We start from the raw sequence: 20,725 nt of genomic DNA on the forward strand, positions 1-20,725 counted from the left end.
AAGGCCAGGGCCGAAGCCGGGAGAGGGACGAGTCCTACCCACCTCTGGGCGGCGCGGGCCAGCAGACCACGACGAAGCCAAATCAGCAGAAGAAAAGCGGCGGAGTTAAGGTGAGCTGGGGAGCCGGCCCTCCCAAAACGCTTTTTGCTCCGCACAACAACATAACCAATAACACAAGCATGCAGACAGAAAACGAGAAGAGGCTTTGTGCCGAAAACAGTAATCTTAAAAAGGATCTTGAGCTCTGCCGCGAAGAAACCCGGCAGCTCAGGAAAAGAATAGACGACCTAATTCAGGAAATGCAAGAGATGAGAAAGGCAGGTTTCTCACCAGTTAGCGCGCCACCACCGCCCCAGCAACATATAGAGAGCACGCAAACTAGCGAGGGGAACACCTCACTTGAAGACTTCAAAGCTTTCATGCAGCAAATGCAGCAGCAAATGCAGCAGCTCAATCAAAAGATAGCCCTGCAAGACCAGAGCTTCCGCAACTACGTAAAGAATCAAACTACACAGAGAACAGTAAACGACGCCAGAGACCGCCTCTACAACGAGCGCAGGTTTGGATCAGAATCCCAGGGAACAAATAACACCAATACATCAACATGGCAGGACCAAACCAACTAGAGATTTGGCAGTGGAACTGCAGGAGCTACAAGCGCAAGCAAGGGCTCCTGCAACAGTTCATTAACACTAGAGGAAATCCACCAGATTTAATACTATTACAGGAAACAAATTGCATCCCAACCCTAAAAGGATATACGTGTCAGGAAAATGGACGAACAGCGACTTTAATAAGCAACAAAATAACAACCATAACACATAAGGAACTAGAAGACACACATCTAGAACATATAGTGACCGAAGTGATTCCAAAACGGAAAAAGAAAGCGAAGAGCACTTTCGTAATCAATCTATATAGCCCACCTAAAAACAGAGGAAACTTCATTAAGCTTTTTGCGGAAGCGAAGAAGCTTGCAGGGCAAAACACCCTAATAATAGCAGGAGACTTCAATGCGAAGAGTCCGCAGTGGGGCAGTAGAATCGAAGACAAGAAAGGGCGCAGTATCTGCACAGCTGCGGAAAACATAGGCTGCGAGCTACTCACAGATGAAAGCCAACCCACCAGACAGGGCAATAGCGTAAGCGTGGACACGTGTCCCGACCTAACCTTTGTCAGGGGCGCTAAGCAAGTCGAATGGGAGAACTTGCAAGAAAACCTCGGCAGCGACCACTACATCATCAGGGTCAGCACAGAGGCAGAAATCACCAGGAGGAAGATTGGCAAGGCAAGTCTAACAGACTGGGATGCCTTTAGAGTCCACTGTAAACAGCTAAAAGGGGACATAACCTCGGCAGAGGATTGGAGCCATCAACTCAGACAAATAAGAGATCTCTACACAAAAGAAGTGGAACGAACAGAACAAGCACCAGAAGTGGACAAACGACTCCTCAGGTTATGGGAGGCACGACGAGGCCTAACCAAGCGGTGGAAGCGTCAGAAGCTAAATAGAAAGCTTAAGAAGAAAATTGCCGAAATAACTCAGCAAGCAGAGGAGTATGCAACGCAGCTGGCAAGGCAGGGGTGGCAGCAGTTTAGTACCTCACTGAATGGCACCCTAAGCACAGCCAGAACATGGCATATCCTCAGAACACTCATGGATCCGAGCAAGAGCAAGGCGGAAAGCAGCAAATCCATTCAGAGGTTAATCCACCAGTATGAAGGAACAGAAGAACAACTGCTCCAAGCAGTACGGGAAAAATGCTACGGAAAGATCTCGATAGAAGGCTACCGAGGCGACTACCAGGGTGACGAAAACTCAACTACGGACCGACCCATCACAAGAGAAGAGGTCGTCGAGGCTGTAAGGGCTGCAACAAAGAACACAGCAGCAGGGGCGGACAAAATCCGAAACTCGCTAATTCGAAACCTCAGCGACGAAGCAATTGATCAGCTCACCCTCTACCTCAACAAACTATGGGAGGATGGCAAAGTACCAGCGGAGTGGAAACACGCCGTAGTGGTGATGACTCCCAAACCTGGCAAAAAACTCCAAATTGAAAATCTCAGACCAATTTCGCTTACATCATGCCTAGGCAAGCTGTACGAAAGAATAGTGACTCGAAGAATCCAAACGCATCTTGAAGACGGAGGATGGTACCCCAACACCATGTTCGGCTTCAGGGCAAACTTGTCTACCCAAGATATCTTGCTACAGCTAAAAGAAGAGGTACTCGAGACAATGCCGAAACACGGGGAAAACGTGGTCATGGCCATCGACATTGAGGGAGCCTTTGACAAAGTCTCCCACGCCGCCATTATGGAGGGGATTAACACCACTAATTGCGGGAAGAAAGTCCATGACTATATCAGGAGCTTCCTAACCGACAGAACAGCGACAGTAGGCCTAGGAGACCTACGGAGTGACGCCTTTCAAACGCCATGCAAGGGCACTCCGCAGGGCTCAGTAATCTCGCCAGTACTCTTCAACATAGCGATGGTCAACCTTACCAAGAAACTTAGCAAGATCCAAGGAATCAGTCACGCAATGTACGCGGACGACATAACGATCTGGACTACTCAAGGCTCACTAGGGGATAAACAAGACGCACTACAAGAAGCTGCCACCTGCATCGAAGAATACACAAAGCAAAGAGGCCTCAGATGCTCCACGGAGAAATCTGAACTCCTCAGGCTGGGTAGACACCCCACTGATGCCCCGCTCGAAGTAAGGCTAGAAGGACAGAACATCCCGGAACAAAAGATGATTAGAATTCTCGGCATGTGGTTGCAAGGAAGCCGGAAATGCAGCCACACAATTTGCCTGCTAAACAAAGCAGCAGGACAGGTGGGCCGAATGATTAGCAGAGTGGCACACAAGCGATATGGCATGAAAGAGGAGGACACACTCAGGTTGGTCAACAGCCTGATAGTCAGCCGGGTCACATACTCACTGCCGTACCATGCAATCACCAAAACCGAAAAAGAGCAAGTGGAGACCATCCTCCGGAAAGCGTATAAAACAGCTCTCCACCTCCCAAGGAACACATCCAACGACAAACTCATGCAACTTGGAATCAGCAACACTTTTGAAGAACTAAGGGAATGCCAGCTCAACGCACAAGTACGAAGACTCAGCAATACAACGACGGGAAGGGCGCTCCTGACAAAGCTAGGTCGGGAAGTAGAAAAATCATAAGGTAGCAGGGCCACAATACCAGACCCACTAAGAAAGAACCTACGCATACAACCTATCCCTCGCAACATGGACCCAAACCTCCATGCGAGTAGGAGACAGGCTAGGGCAGAGTTTTACGAAAAGACGATGGGACATCGGGACAATACAGTCTATACCGATGCGTCCCTATACTCACACGCACACAAAAACAACGCGGCAGCGGTAGTAGTAAATAATCAAGGAGAATTAATCACAGGACTCACGGCCGAGGTGGCTAACATAACCGAGGCAGAGGAAATTGCTGTCGCACTGGCAGCGGAAGAAGGTTATAGAACAGGAATATCGCTCAATATTCTAACAGATTCACAAGAGGCGTGCCGGAGCTATATAAGAGGCAGAATAAGTAACACGGCGCTCAAGATCCTCAGCAGAGTTCCAATCGCTGAGGGACAACCCACACATAACATTATCTGGATACCAAGCCACGCAGGGATCAGGGGTAACGAAGGGGCGGACTGCCTAGCTCGAGGGATGACCAGCCGAGCAGGAACGTCAACCGCCCCAGAGGGGCCACAGATCAACTGCGGGAACAGCCATTCAGAGCTATTAAGCCTCTATAAGGGTCTAAGATATCAATATCCGCCACCACATAAAACATTAACAAAGGAGGAGGCCGCAAGATGGCGGAGACTGCAAACGGGCACCTTTCCAAACTTACACCTACTAAGTAGGATGTTCCCCACGCAGTATAGCGCAACCTGTCCGTGGTGTGGAGCTAAGCCAACATTATATCACATTACATGGGAGTGTACAAGAAACCAGGCATTCCACAAACACAAAACACCAAGTGCGGAGCAATGGGAGAGCTGGCTCACCAGCCGCGAGCTAGAGACTCAAAGAGCTCTAATAGCGCACGCGTGCGAGGCGGCCCGGCTCAGTGGAGCCCTGGACTAGGGGCCCATCCATGGCTGACGAGGACTCAAGCTTCAAGAATGAAGACTTCGGCCTCGACCCGCTAAAACCTTTAAAGAGTGAATAAAGTTTTCCATTCCATTCCATTCGAGCTTTCAGCTCGCAAGCTCAGCGGCCATGGAACTTGAACTTGTGCAAGGTGAGGGTAGTTCTTCAGCTGCTATTCGTTCCAGATGTGAGTGGGCTTGCAGTGAAGGAAGCTCATTCCTTTAACTTTCCTTAGGTTGGGCGTTATTATGAAAAGTTATAAAGGAGCTATGCTACACAAACGTTCTCGTTTTCTTTTGTTTCAGTTATTTACCCTCACCTTCACTAGGGAATCAAGATGCATGCATCGGTCTTGCGTAGACACGAACGCGACCATTGGCGACTTTGCTGGGCCGAACGTATGAGACTGCTGGTATAGGTGAAAAAGAAAGTCTGCTACCTTATCTGCACCATTCCTAGCACACTTGGTTTCTGCTTTGCTGTTCGGTTCTTTCGTCTCATCGTATTTGCAATTTCCCCACCACCCCTTTTTCCAGTGCCATGCTGCTCATGCAACTTCCGTGATTAGCAGTCAAACGACAAGCGGGCGCGAAGCATTGAAAAACACCCTAGAAAAGGAATTTTGTAGCCCTTTGTTGTCACTTTTGTTTTTTCTTCCCAATTTTCGCAGGAACTTCCGTCACGAAAAAGTTTAGATTCGCGCTTGGGTTCTCTTCTTGGAAACCGCCACACGGGTACTGGTGAGTAACGGTAACCACTGACCAAGAAGGAATCTCTCTTCTACGTTGCACACGGCTTCAGGCATTCATTAGTCTCTCTGATAGTTATAGTTCTTACTTGCGCCCTCTAGAGTTTCTTCTTCCGGCAGTCGTGCTTTTCTTGCTTGACACTCTCGGCCGCAGCCGCCATTATGCTGCCGCAGAATAGTCGACTTCAGCGTTTGTGCGCTTATCTCGTGCGACCTGCGGGGGTTTCGCGTTCTGCTGACATTTAGCAGCTGTCACACGTGCACTTCAGTCTCACGATGAACTAGTGATTACTGGCTGAGATTGTGCTAATTAGTAAAAACAGGATGAGCGATGCTGTTCTTAGACACGACGAGGGATTGTACGGTTAATAACAAAGTAGTAATTTTATGTACTGTCGTTAGATGGCACCTAGTACCCGGAAAGCAGAAACCGTGGCCACCCACTTGCAGTGATCGGAGCGAAATTTAAGGGGAGTGAGTGGAACGCGCAGAAAAGTGCATACAACGATCATTGCCTAATTTTATAGAGGATGACATGCACTAAAAGAGCAATGGCGGATTCGACGTCGGTATTCGCCATTATCAAATGGCCCTACAGCGTCCTAGGAAAGGAAGCATAACTCTTGCTTTTAACTCGTCCATGTAAGGTAGCTTCGATGCAGAGATTTGGCCATTCACAGCGATAGCTGTTATGCATTCGCTGCTCAGGTCGCTTTTATCTCCGCCAGTGCCATTGCTGGAATCCCAGAATGCATTGTGACAAAATTATAAGGAAACAATATTTTCATTCCGCCATGAAGATTGGAAGTTACGACCGACGGATTGGCAGTCCAGGGTTATACCTCTCGGGCACAAAGCTGACGCTACCGCTGTGGAAAATGTTGATATTGGAGAGCGCGATCGTGCCAGCAGCTGCCATGACTGGATAACGCCCGCTCATCACACCTGTTCTTGCTAGAGCTAGCCTGCGCACCTTCTTCCCGTTTTAGCACGGCGCATTCGCAGCTAAAAAATTATGGGGTTTTCCGTGCCAAAACCACCTCCTGATTATGAGGCACGCCGTAGTGGAGGACTCCGGGAATTTCGACCGCTTGGGGTTCTTTACCGTGCACTTTTATATAAATCTAAGCACACGTGTGTTTTCGCATTTCGCCCCCATCGAAATGCGACCGCCGTGGCCGGCATTCGATCCCGCAACCTTGTGCTCAGCAGCCCAACAGCATAGCCACTGAGCAACCACGGCGGGTCATTCCCAGCTGTGGAGGCTGTCCTAAATTAAGCTTTCCTGTTGTTGTCGCGTTTGTTGTTGTTGACCTCAATGGTAGTGGCGCATGCGCACTGTAGGGGATTGGCCATATGTTGTGTTCCAAATTTTTAATTCGCTGCGTGTCGTATGTGTTTCTTTTTCCTCTATGTGATGGCAGTGATTGATGATAATAACAATAATAATAATATGGTTATTATGAACAATATTAGGAATAAAATTTTCATTATTTCTTGAAGAAATACATTCATTAGGCCTGCCGCCATAAGGCGTCATTAGGCTTGACTGGCAGAGTTGGACAGGCAGCATACAAACTGTTACAATATCAATAGAGGGAAAAAAAGAACTACCAAAAATGAATAAATGTGTATACATTAACCGATACGCACATTAAACGCATCTATAACACATGTACATATATGCAGATATACAGGTTTTAGAAGCACATCTGGCGCGTCCAATTATCACCCTGCCACACGATTAATTTGCATGACATAATAAACGAATACATGATTATGATTATGATATTCAACTCATGATTACATGAGTTGAAAAAACACAATAAATGGCCACATTATGCTTAGCAACAGAGTACAGAGAATGACACCGCATTGCGGTCTCAAATCAAGTTCAAGTACAGTCTCGTTTTTTATTTCCTTTTCAAACTATTACGGCAGTATGCGCGAGTCACGAACGGCAACCGTGCTAAAAAAAAGAAATTCAATAGGACGACTACCATTTATAGGACATATATATTCCAGGATAACAGCATATATCCAGTGTCGCAAAAATTCAACACCACTGCGAAGCTTTTGAAGAACCGCCACTTCAACTAGCCATAAAAACCCTCCACGCCAAATATTTATTGATCAAGTAGTTTCCATTTTAGAGCAGTTCGTCTGAACACAAATGAAATTTACGTTTCCCTGTCTCCAATATCGCAGGCAGCATTTATTATTTATCTTGTAAATGGCCGAATGAGTGACTTCAAACTTTAATAGGACGCACGGCGACACACGCACTCCGAGTACACAACGATGGGGTGCCTGCAACAGTTCGTGACCACTGTTGTCTTTACGCACACGCGCGCTAGGTGATTAGTTGCCGCCGCATTATCGAACTTGGCAGGACACTTTGTATTCGCTGCCACTGGAAGGAATCGAAAGAATACCAACAGTGTGCACTGCTGCACTTAACCTTTGCGATGACACGCTCGGAAACGGAGGAGCTAATGACCATGGACCATCGAAGGCTGCGGGACCATAAACATGAATCATATAACTCTAATGAAACGATATGGCACGTCTTTTTTTTTTTCAATTGAAAGCGCAGTGCTTTTTTTCAAGCCAGCGTATGCACAGCTCTTCGTACAATAAATATGGCCGTGGCTGCAACATTCTCACAGTATCTACGTGCATAGAAAGCTGTGTACAAATATTGGGCATATAAGTCAACACCTTCTTCGTAGCGTCTACGTGATCGAGGCAGACAGTGATCAAGCAGTTCTGTGCCGTGGCTGCATATATGCAGCTTACAAATTCTATTGGACGTAATAAAAGCAATACTTGCCGCTTAATTCGAGCATTGAGGCTGAAGTTCGCTGACACACGCTTTCACATTAAGGCACAAACTTCATTGAGAAAGTTGCTTCGTTTCATTCATAGAAGCCTTCATTAGTTGCACAGCCCCATACGCTTGAAGAAAGGCGCCTATTATCGATTCTTTTTGTCCAAATGACGATCAGAGGCAGATAGAGTTCGTCGCCAATTCGTGTTATTTATCGGAGAATGCAAGCCTGCATCGTCCTCACTTGTTACTACCTTTGTTTATTTTTCTCTATCAAATGCCGAGGATTTCCCGACGAGATTTCACAGCTCGTGGCGATTTCGCGAGAGCTTTTCGCAAAACTCTGTCGCAGCAATATGGCAGCAATTTGCCAAGCAATATAGATAATGCAACCACGTTACTGTTAAGTTATTTGCTCACTCTCGCAGAGTGGAAACGCTGCTGGGAAACCATAAATTGCCGATGTAAGATTTCGCGTTAACATGTTACAGATGACCTTCTTATGAAGTATTGTCGAAGTCGAGTTTCGGCTTGTACAGCCCATACATGAGAAATAATGGCCCTTCATCGACTACCTCACACTTTTTTGGCTGGGTGCCTTTTTTCGCCCTGTGAAGTATCTAGTTTAGTTTCTACTGCAATATCTACTGTTTATTTACCTTCTTTAGGCAGCTTTGCAGCTCGAATTTACTGCAATTCATGATACGGTGCAAAATTTGGTGCTAGGCTCTGCAAAATCACAAAACAGTGCGCACAAAGTGAAACAAAATAAAGTGAATTTGAAGTCACTGCGTCCTTCAGCTCACTAATGAAAGAGATCAACGAGTTTCATCTTTAGGGAGCGAAGTAAAACATTCACCTATGGTCTGACATTGAAACGTCACCACTCCTTGCATTTATTGGTTTGAAATTTGAGTAAAACACTTTATTCAGGACTTGCTTCACAAAAAGTTCTTTAAACAACTTTTACGTTCCAAGGAAGCCTAATTTTAGCCTAGCTTCGGCATTCATGTGACTTAGCCTCTAAAGTTAAATACGCTATCATGGTCATAGCAGCAAACAATGGCATTAGCCAGTCTTCGTCTCCTTAAAGAAACAACTCGAGCGCATTCGGGCAGTCTGTAGACGTACAAAAGAGCACGTGGTACAGCAGACCGCTTTGAGATGACTTCGTTTTGGTCATTAACACCGAAACTACCACCCTTTTTTAAAGCCAAGCTATCTTTGCTTATTTTCCCGGATTTGCATGACTGCCTGGCTGAGTGCCCTGGTTTTCCGAGTGCTGGGTTCCACTGGGCCGGTCGCTATATCGGTGGATATATTTGCGGATATTTATACAGTGAATATATATGCGCCAAATGAAAGCACCTACGAACGGACTGATGTAACCCTTACATAATGAGAAAATATGTGCACCTATATTCTGCGTAAGAAAGAAACTAACTGGCTATATAAAACGCAATATATAGTGTCCTTCAACGGGTATCTCTAAAGCACACCGATGTTTTAATGGAGGAGTGACCTATGTCTAACCGCTTCATTTATTGACTTTATCTCCTCTGATTTAGCCACTCAGTATGTGCCATTGAGTGTGAGTCCGCCCTTGGCCAGTCCTTCAGAATGGATATGTCACACTGCGACACAAGTGGTAAAAAATCTTTAGATGTTGCATGACATGTGTCGCATTTTTTTATGCGTACACCTCTCCTCCCCATTCATCGCTCGATAAGCATCATGCATCGTCGTGGTAATTGTGACACACTGCGTACATACGTGTCACATGGTGCATTTGTCTGATTTAGAGTTTGTATTAAAAATATCGTAATAGCTTGCCACCGGTGTAGTGCACGAACGTAAAAGTTGGAAGACAATAAATTTGTGACCTTTGTGTTGAATAAGCACGTTGTATAGGATTAAAGTAAACACATTTGTACGCATCGCCGTTACTTGTAGGGTATTTAGCTAAACGCTTCACTAAAAAAAGAAAACACTCGTGCTCCGTACTTTGGGTTCATGTTAAAGAATCCCGATTGGTCAAAATAATCCAGCGCTCTCCACCGCGCCGTTCCTCCTAACCCTCAGTGCAGATTCAATATGTTAATTCACACAATTTAAATTATTGCTGTAAATATGTAAAAAAAACACTGAAAAGAATCGCCCGAACGGGGGCTCGAACCCCGGACCGTTAGGTTAAAAGCCTAACGCTCTACCGACTGAGCTATCCGGGCTTTTTTTTTCTTTATTTCCTGTTTTGAGAACTGTACATATAGGATATACAAAGCAGGAATTCAATCTCTGAGTTCAACATATGCAGTGATGTCAAAAAAGGGAACCGCTTCGCATTTAAATGTGGAGCTTAGTTAACAAAGCTTGATCGTCACTAGCTGATCAAGGATAGGTAGCCAGTGCGGTGGCTCTGTTTGGGTTTTTAAGACTTCACGCACATAAATAATATTGTCAATGAAATAGTCCCTTGGTGGTCTTCGATTCAGCTCCTCATTTCTTGCAGCCATCCTAGTCTTCCACACGCTGTGCATACAGAGGAGCATCACCATATCACTTGGCACGCCCTCTATGTCAGTCACCGGCAACTCCTTCTTAATTGTTCGCTGGGGAACGTCCCACAGAAATACTGAATCCCAGCAGTCTAGGAATATGTGCTCTATTGTTTCAGGCTTTTGGCAAATGTTGCAGTTAACGCCCCAAGGAAGGAAGAATCCTTTCTCTTGGAGCCACGGCTTGACAGGGAGCGTACCAGTGTGCAGACAAAAAAAAAATGATTTAGTGGTCGCCTTCACAGGCATCTTTTTCACCCGGTTCAGTACGTCCTTCTCGCGTCCTAAGTTATACAGAGCTCGGTACACAGGCACTGGGCACATAATATCTAATAGGTCTTTATACAATCGCTTTCGTTCTGTAGTATGCAAGTAATCTGGGAGAAAATGTGCACTGCGGAGGCGATAAGCATTCACCACCTCTGACCAGAAGCCTTTGATCGCTTCCTTAGGTCCAGCATGTGACTTCACAATGCAATCGGGCAACGCATCACACAATCGCCATTGAATTACGGACCACAAAAAGCCATCTCTTCGGTCTCGTAAAAAGCAAAATCTTGTAACTACCTGCTTTAGAAATAAATGAGATAGGCCCAAGCCTCCTTTGCGCATGGGATGGAACAAATTTAAACGAGTTGTTCGCTCCCATGACGATCCCCATATATAAACAGCAAAAATTCGGTGCAACTTCCGCACGCATACTCTGCACATACATAAGACTTGCAGTAGGTAGAACACCTTTGCTACCAGAAACAAATTTCACACTGTTGCACGTCCGAACATAGACAGGTTGTGACCACCCCACTTCACCGTCTGTGCTTTGACCCGTTCTATTTCACCTACCCAATGCGTTTTTGCATCGCGGTAGTGTTCCAATGGAACTCCTAGATATCGAGAGGGATTCTGGATGAATTTGATATTTTGCACATAAGCAGGCGTACTTTCCCATTCTCCGTGCCAAAAACCGATGCTTTTCTGCCAGCTTATGGCACTACCAGTAAGAATACAAAACAGTTTTGCATCTTTGACTGCCTCAACAATGCTGTCTTGATCGCCACAAAAAATTGCTATGTCATCAGCATATGACAGGATTTTAACTTCGTGCATATGCAGTCGGAATCCATTGATCTTCTCGTTGTGCAACACCTTTAAACAGAATGGCTCTAGAAATATGGCGAAAAGCAAGGGCGAGGCCGGGCATCCCTTATGATCCTTGCACTGCCGTCCGCGTATACCTGAACTATCCGGGCTTTCCTTAATTACTTTATTATTACCGGCTTGTCAAAGGAAAGTACAACGTGAATATTACATGGCCATAAAAAAAGAACTAGTCAATGCCGGACCAGTGTGGTGTGATAAGAACGATGTAGGCTAGTCACTTTCTCCAAAGCACTTAACCATACAGGAGGATCACTCTGTGCGCAGAAAAATTCGCGTATATATAACACACTTTCAATGAAGTATTCATGTGCTGGGGCCTGAACAGTGCGCTCATGCCTAATATCCATACGCGTTCGCCACACGCTGTGCATGCACAGAAGCATTAACACATCAACAGGCACTCCCTCTGGTTCCGCGCATGGCAGGAAGCGTATCCCGAAAGCACTTAACGGCAATTCCTTTTTAAAGCTACGTTTTAGAATATCCCACAAAAACACTGCGTCATGGCAGTCCAAAAAGATATGCTCAATCGTCTCCGGTTTTTTGCATATAAAGCAATTCACAGATCAAGGTACAAAAATGCCTTGGCTTTGCAGCCACGGTTTCACTGGGAGAGTGCCTGTATGTAGTTGAAAAAACAGATTTAACAGAAGCTCTTACCGGCATTCGTTTAACTCTCTTAGGAACATCTCGTTCTGAACCTAAAACAAATACTGTACTATACAAAGGTACAGACAAGAATACATCCACAAGATCTTTTTACAACTTCTTACTAGTAACAGCGGCCATATATTCACTAGAAAATTTTGCTTTTAGTATTTGGAATAACGCGACCACTTCACGCAAAAAAGCACTTAAAGGCATTGGCTCCTTATGCATGGACGACACTACATAATCAGGTAATGAATCGCGCAGTCGAGCTTGAATCATTGTTCTCAGAAAAACATCTTTTGATCACGCACAAAAAAGAAACCTGCTTACAATCTGTTTGAGGAACAAATGCGACAAACCCAGCCCACCATTCAATACACTATGGAACAGATTACTGCGGCTTGTACGTTCCCATGTTGAGGCCCACATAAACATCGCAAATACTCTATGCAGCTTTTGCACAGACATCCTCGTCAGACATAACGCTTGCATCACATAAAAGATTTGAGCAACTAAAACAAATTACACACGGTGGCTCTTGCAAACATTGAAAATTTATGCCCTCCCCATTTGCCGGTCTGGGTTTTCACTCGCACTACTTCATTGTCCCAATATTCTTTGCTATCTCGATAATTTTTGAGGGGGACACCTAGGTAGGTGCCTGGAGTTACCGCACACTGCATGTTACAAAACGTCTCAGGCTTGTATTGCTAATTCCCATGCCAAAAACCAACACACTTGTTCCAGTTAATAACACTTCCACTTGCAGTACAAAATTTTACAGCCTCTTGTACAACTGCTTTAACACTGTCATGGTCCTTACAAAATACTGCTACATCATCAGCATATGCTGAGACTCGAACTTCAGTTTTATGAAAATTGTAATCCTGGGTGTTTGGGCTCTTCAGCAGCCGCAAAGAAAAGGGCTCGAGGTATAGAGCGAAAAGCAGGGGGGATAAAGGGCAGCATTGTCTCACAGACGACTGCACAGGAATACCATCACTTAACTGCCCATTAATTATCAGCTTCGCTATACAACCATTGTACATCATTTTAACACCTTCTGTAATAACGGTTCCAACATCGATATGGTCTAGGACCGAGAAGAGAACTTCGAGTACGGCTTTATCGAACGCCTTGTACAGATCTAATTGCAACATGGCCACGCGCCCATACATTCCGGCACAGCATTCAAGGACAGTTCTAGCTGTATGAACATTGGTAAAGATTGTCCTGCCTTTTATGCCGCATGTCTGAGGTGGCCCTACAAGTGATGTAATAACACTTTGAAGGCGTCGAGCTAAAATCTTCATGAATATCTTATAGCCCACGTTTGTTAGACTGATGGGACGGTATGATTCAACAGACTGTAACTTAATCGGATCATTCGTTTTAGGAGTTAGTACTACGTGGGACGGTCGGAAGGATGGAGGACTTGCTTTCATATTTCATAGAATTCGCTAATCAGCCTTTCAAGGGCGACTGCCATTTCTGTTCTAAAGGCACCGAGACCATCTGGCCCATGAGACTTGTTTGAACTAAGCTCCAGAATCGCTGATTCAATTCGCTCAGCCGTATTACTGGCTTCTAGAGCGTGCACAAGGTCGTCCTTTAATCTCGGCATCAGCGATAGGTATTCTGTTCTGAAGTTCTGAAGTAGTCAGTGTTCGGTGTATTAAGGCTGAATATGTCTGTGTAATGTTCGACGAATGCCTGCTTGATTATTTCTATTCGATTAGTGATTTCGTTTTGATAGCATATTTATGTTATCCCTTTTGACAGAGCGTACCTTTTTTCATCACTGAGCGCGTGTTTGGTGGGCGTCTCTCCAGACCACACTTTTTCGTTACGCGCCCTTATCACTGCACCACGGTACATTTCTCCGTCTATTGCCTCGAGCTTAGTTTTGGCCTCTTTAATTTCTTTTGTGAACAATCCCGGCTCGTAGCACTCCATACTTAGCAAAAATCTAGGGCACTCTGCAGCTCCTTAACTCGTTGTTTTCCTTTTCGCCGAAGCGCACATGGTCTATCAATAGCGGCTATTTTAATATCACATTTGAACTGCTCCCATATTTATATAACACTTCCGGAGTTACTTCGCAGCATGTTCGCTATATAATCCTTGACTTTAGTCACCATCGTGGGCCGATCGGGCGGCATCATCCGCATGATGATTGCCCGAAATTCCGCAGTGACCCGGTATCCACTGGTAGATGACGTTGTGCCCCTTGTTGATTGCGTGATGCTGGAGTAGTCGGATGTCTGCCACTAGTTGCATATTTGGTCCGTGGTTGAAAGGGGACATCAGACACTGGAGAGCTGCCTTCGAGTAACATAAGAGGGACCATGACTGTGACGATTTGGGACAAATAAACTCTAAAGCAGCACGGATAGCTGCGAGTTCTGTAGCCGTCGATGATATTACGTGAGACGTCTTGAACTTGAGGGTGACAGACTGTGCGAGAATTACCACTGCTCCAGCTGAACTATTAGAGCAGACAGAACAATCCGTGTAAACGTGGATGCGTTCTTTGTGTTTGTCATGTAGGAATGAAAGCATGGTTTGTTTGAGGGCGAAAGATGACATCTCCGTTTTCTTTTTGATACCGGGAATATCAAGAAGAGCCTGGAGTGGATGGAGGCACCACAGCGGTAGAGATTGTCGTGCTGGAGGCATGAAGTTTGATGGTAAAGTTCCGTGGTTGGCAGCAATAATCCTGCTTAACGCTGAACGAGGTCGAGCGGCAGGAAGGGAGGCGAGTTGATGCGATGGAAGTCGCGCGAAGTGCCTGATATGCAACGTGGATATGCATCCACGTTGTACCACTACCACTTTCACGAACAGACGCAGCCACAAGTCTTCGCTCCCTCGCCCGCGAGCTTACGCAGAATCTGTGGAACACCAATGATTTCACGAACGAACGCCTCCACAGATTGGATCCCTGTCTGCAACTCCGCCTACCACCAGGGTTACCACGAGCGGAAGCAACACTTCTGTGCCGCCTGTGGCTCGGCGTGGCATTCACGAACTCCTATTCATTCCGCATTGGAATGGCTGACAGCCCTACTTGCGGCACCTGCGGCTGCGAGGAGACGATTGAGCACCTCCTTTGTGACTGTCCCAGCTACAAAGTGCCAAGAACAGTGCTCGTAACCGCGCTCGAAAAACTGGACAATCGCCCCTTTACAGAGGAGAAAGCTCTAGGACACTGGTCCAGACGGGCTTCGGCACTCAAGGCCTTAAGGGCTTTGCTGAAGTTTTTAAAGACGTGCGAATTGTGCGATCGCCTTTGAGTGTTGTATCGCGTAGTATCGTGTTAGTGCGTGAATTTCCTTTTTTTTCTCCTCTTCTTCTTTCTCCTTTTATTCCCTTTACCCCTTTCCCCACCACAGGGTAGCCAGCCGGTACATACACTGGCTAACCTCCCTGTCTCTCCTCCTCTTTGTCTCTCTCTCTCTCTCTCTTTACTTTAGTCACGTACTCATCTTCCAGTAATTTATCGTTAAACTTCCACAAGTCCCGATTAAATTTCGCAGCTATTCTCTTCGTACCGATTGTAACCATGATTAGGCAGTGGTCACTAAAAGAGACACAGATCGTCTGGTAGTCAGAGAATAACAGCGAACATTCGACAGGAACATATATACGGTCCAATCTAGCATGACTGCCTCCCTGAAAGTTAGTGTACATTGCCTGGCCTTCATGCGTCGATATCAAGCCTACATCTTCAAGGTCATGCTCACTTACAATTTCTGAAAGTAACTCGGCGCTCCGGTCCCGAAAGGAACGGTTTGTTGTCCTATCCTCTGGTCTACAGACGCAATTGAAGTCACCAAACAAGATCACCCGCCTTTCAGTAAGCAGGACAGGCTTGACCTGTCAGAAGAAACTGTCCCTTTCAGCAATCGCATTCGGAGCGTATACACACAGAGCTCTCCAAGCCACACCGTCCGATTCAAGACCACACATTACAAGACGCCCACTTTCACGCGAGAACACAGTATCAACAGCCCCAATACCATTACTTAAAAAAATAACGCATCCACCCGCTCTTCCAACAGCATGACATACGCAAACGCTGTATCTGCTACGATAGACCGCTACCATTCTGTCTGTTTCTTCTTCGTCTTCAATTTTAGTTTCCTGAACCGCGAGCAAATCCCTATCGTTTTCTAGTAGAAGGCGGTTCAGTTGCAGTTGCCTTCTACGCGCAGACAGGCCCCTTACATTAAGCGTAGCCACACGTAGGCTGGACGTGAGGTTGGTAGCCATCTAAGGAAATGGGAGACGCCGATCAGTCTGCTCACACATCAAACAGGGTGAATCCATATCCATTAAGGCGTTTGAGCTTAGTACTGACCCGATCAAAGACCGGGCTTCTACCGTTGTGGCAAAAGAAGCCTCCGCTAAGGCGGAGGGAGAGCAGACGCAGTACTGCGTTCCGGTGGCAATTGCGGTTTGGGCTTGAACGATCCGCGGCGCGTTGAAGGTGCATTCGGCGGAGGCTCCTCGCCGCGTTCACCGACCGATCTCGGTTCCTGATTATCCCAATCCTTGTGAGCCCGATTCACTGGTACACTTGACGCTGCGGGCATCTCGGCATCGCGGGACCGGAAAGATGAAGCATATAACTCTAATGGAAGCAATATGGCACGTCTTTTTTTTTTTCATTTGAAGGCGCAGTGCTTTTTTTCAAGCCAGCGTATGCACAGCTCTTCGTACAATAAATATGGCCGTGGCTGCAACATTCTCACAGTATCTACGTGCATAGAAATCTGTGTACAAATATTGGGCATATAACGCAACACCTCCGTCGTAGCGTCTACGTGATCGAGGCTGACAGTGATCAAGCAGTTCTGTGCCGTGGCTCCACATATGCAGCTTACAAATTCTATTGGACGTAATAAAAGCAATACTTGCTGCTTCATTCGAGCATTGAAGCTGAAGTTCGCGGACAAACGCTTTTACATTAAGGCACAAACTTCATTGAGAAAGTTGCTTCGTTTCTTTCATAGAAGCCTTCATTAGTTGCACAGCCCCATACGCTTGAAGAAAGGCGCCTATTATCGATTCTGTTTCTCCAAATGACGATCAGAGGCAGATAGAGTTCATTGCCAATTCGTGTTATTTATCGGAGAATGCAAGCCTGCATCGTCCTCACTTGTTACTACCTTTGTTTATTTTTCTCTATCAAATGCCGAGGATTTCCCGACGAGATTTCACAGCTCGTGGCGATTTCGCGAGAGCTTTTCGCAAAACTCTGTCGCAGCAATATGGCAGCAATTTGCCAAGCAATATAGATAATGCAACCACGTTACTGTTAAGTTATTTGCTCACTCTCGCAGAGTGGAAACGCTGCTGGGAAACCATAAATTGCCGATGTAAGATTTCGCGTTAACATCTTACAGATGACCTTCTTATGAAGTATTGTCGAAGTCGAGTTTCGGCTTGTACAGCCCATACATGAGAAATAATGGCCCTTCATCGACTACCTCACACTTTTTTGGCTGGGTGCCTTTTTTCGCCCTGTGAAGTATCTAGTTTAGTTTCTACTGCAATATCTACTGTTTATTTACCTTCTTTAGTCAGCTTTGCAGCTCGAATTTACTGCAATTCATGATACGGTGCAAAATTTGGTGCTAGGCTCTGCAAAATCACAAAACAGTGCACACAAAGAAAAACAAAATAAAGTGAATTTGAAGTCACTGCGTCCTTCAGCTCACTAATGAAAGAGATCAACGAGTTTCATCTTTAGGGAGCGAAGTAAAAGATTCACCTATGGTCTGACATTGAAACGTCACCACTCCTTGCATTTATTGGTTTGAAATTTGAGTAAAACACTTTATTCAGGACTTCCTTCACAAAAAGTTCTTTAAACAACTTTTACGGTCCAAGGAAGCCTAATTTTAGCCTAGCTTCGGCATTCATGTGACTTAGCCTCTAAAGTTAAATACGCTATCATGGTCATAGCAGCAAACAATGCCATTAGCCAGTCTTCGTCTCCTTAAAGAAACAACTCGAGCGCATTCGGGCAGTCTGTAGACGTACAAAAGAGCACGTGGTACAGCAGACCGCTTTGAGATGACTTCGTTTTGGTCATTAACACCGAAACTACCACCCTTTTTTAAAGCCAAGCTATCTTTGCTTATTTTCCCGGATTTGCATGACTGCCTGGCTGAGTGCCCTGGTTTTCCGAGTGCTGGGTTCCACTGGGCCGGTCGCTATATCGGTGGATATATTTGCGGATATTTATACAGTGAATATATATGCGCCAAATGAAAGCACCTACGAACGGACTGATGTAACCCTTACATAATGAGAAAATATGTGCACCTATATTCTGCGTAAGAAAGAAACTAACTGGCTATATAAAACGCAATATATAGTGTCCTTCAACGGGTATCTCTAAAGCACACCGATGTTTTAATGGAGGAGTGACCTATGTCTAACCGCTTCATTTATTGACTTTATCTCCTCTGATTTAGCCACTCAGTATGTGCCATTGAGTGTGAGTCCGCCCTTGGCCAGTCCTTCAGAATGGATATGTCACACTGCGACACAAGTGGTAAAAAATCTTTAGATGTTGCATGACATGTGTCGCATTTTTTTATGCGTACACCTCTCCTCCCCATTCATCGCTCGATAAGCATCATGCATCGTCGTGGTAATTGTGACACACTGCGTACATACGTGTCACATGGTGCATTTGTCTGATTTAGAGTTTGTATTAAAAATATCGTAATAGCTTGCCACCGGTGTAGTGCACGAACGTAAAAGTTGGAAGACAATAAATTTGTGACCTTTGTGTTGAATAAGCACGTTGTATAGGATTAAAGTAAACACATTTGTACGCATCGCCGTTACTTGTAGGGTATTTAGCTAAACGCTTCACTAAAAAAAGAAAACACTCGTGCTCCGTACTTTGGGTTCATGTTAAAGAATCCCGATTGGTCAAAATAATCCAGCGCTCTCCACCGCGCCGTTCCTCCTAACCCTCAGTGCAGATTCAATATGTTAATTCACACAATTTAAATTATTGCTGTAAATATGTAAAAAAAACACTGAAAAGAATCGCCCGAACGGGGGCTCGAACCCCGGACCGTTAGGTTAAAAGCCTAACGCTCTACCGACTGAGCTATCCGGGCTTTTTTTTTCTTTATTTCCTGTTTTGAGAACTGTACATATAGGATATACAAAGCAGGAATTCAATCTCTGAGTTCAACATATGCAGTGATGTCAAAAAAGGGAACCGCTTCGCATTTAAATGTGGAGCTTAGTTAACAAAGCTTGATCGTCACTAGCTGATCAAGGATAGGTAGCCAGTGCGGTGGCTCTGTTTGGGTTTTTAAGACTTCACGCACATAAATAATATTGTCAATGAAATAGTCCCTTGGTGGTCTTCGATTCAGCTCCTCATTTCTTGCAGCCATCCTAGTCTTCCACACGCTGTGCATACAGAGGAGCATCACCATATCACATGGCACGCCCTCTATGTCAGTCACCGGCAAGAACTTAATACCAAAAGTGGTCAACGGCAACTCCTTCTTAATTGTTCGCTGGGGAACGTCCCACAGAAATACTGAATCCCAGCAGTCTAGGAATATGTGCTCTATTGTTTCAGGCTTTTGGCAAATGTTGCAGTTAACGCCCCAAGGAAGGAAGAATCCTTTCTCTTGGAGCCACGGCTTGACAGGGAGCGTACCAGTGTGCAGACAAAAAAAAATGATTTAGTGGTCGACTTCACAGGCATCTTTTTCACCCGGTTCAGTACGTCCTTCTCGCGTCCTAAGTTATACAGAGCTCGGTACACAGGCACTGGGCACATAATATCTAATAGGTCATTATACAATCGCTTTCGTTCTGTAGTATGCAAGTAATCTGCGAGAAAATGTGCACTGCGGAGGCGATAAGCATTCACCACCTCTGACCAGAAGCCTTTGATCGCTTCCTTAGGTCCAGCATGTGACTTCGCAATGCAATCGGGCAACGCATCACACAATCGCCATTGAATTACGGACCACAAAAAGCCATCTCTTCGGTCTCGTAAAAAGCAAAATCTTGTAACTACCTGCTTTAGAAATAAATGAGATAGGCCCAAGCCTCCTTTGCGCATGGGATGGAACAAATTTAAACGAGTTGTTCGCTCCCATGACGATCCCCATATATAAACAGCAAAAATTCGGTGCAACTTCCGCACGCATACTCTGGACATACATAAGACTTGCAGTAGGTAGAACACCTTTGCTACCAGAAACAAATTTCACACTGTTGCACGTCCGAACATAGACAGGTTGTGACCACCCCACTTCACCGTCTGTGCTTTGACCCGTTCTATTTCACCTACCCAATGCGTTTTTGCATCGCGGTAGTGTTCCAATGGAACTCCTAGATATCGAGAGGGATTCTGGATGAATTTGATATTTTGCACATAAGCAGGCGTACTTTCCCATTCTCCGTGCCAAAAACCGATGCTTTTCTGCCAGCTTATGGCACTACCAGTAAGAATACAAAACAGTTTTGCATCTTTGACTGCCTCAACAATGCTGTCTTGATCGCCACAAAAAATTGCTATGTCATCAGCATATGACAGGATTTTAACTTCGTGCATATGCAGTCGGAATCCATTGATCTTCTCGTTG

At 45.5% G+C, this 20,725-nt stretch overlaps 1 protein-coding gene and 2 non-coding genes across 3 annotated transcripts in view; 1 reads left to right on the forward strand and 2 right to left on the reverse strand.

The window, feature by feature from the left end:
• Positions 1–20,725, forward strand: part of LOC139052473 (uncharacterized) — a 95,191-nt gene that overhangs the window by 24,521 nt on the left and 49,945 nt on the right. The window lies entirely within an intron of this gene.
• Positions 9,872–9,944, reverse strand: TRNAK-UUU (transfer RNA lysine (anticodon UUU)). The gene has a single exon. It is a non-coding gene; the product is annotated as a tRNA-Lys (tRNA).
• On the reverse strand, positions 19,159–19,231 carry TRNAK-UUU (transfer RNA lysine (anticodon UUU)). Its single transcript has one exon. It is a non-coding gene; the product is annotated as a tRNA-Lys (tRNA).

Source organism: Dermacentor albipictus, unplaced genomic scaffold, assembly GCF_038994185.2.
Source record: "Dermacentor albipictus isolate Rhodes 1998 colony unplaced genomic scaffold, USDA_Dalb.pri_finalv2 scaffold_24, whole genome shotgun sequence".
Classification (NCBI taxonomy): domain Eukaryota; kingdom Metazoa; phylum Arthropoda; class Arachnida; order Ixodida; family Ixodidae; genus Dermacentor; species Dermacentor albipictus.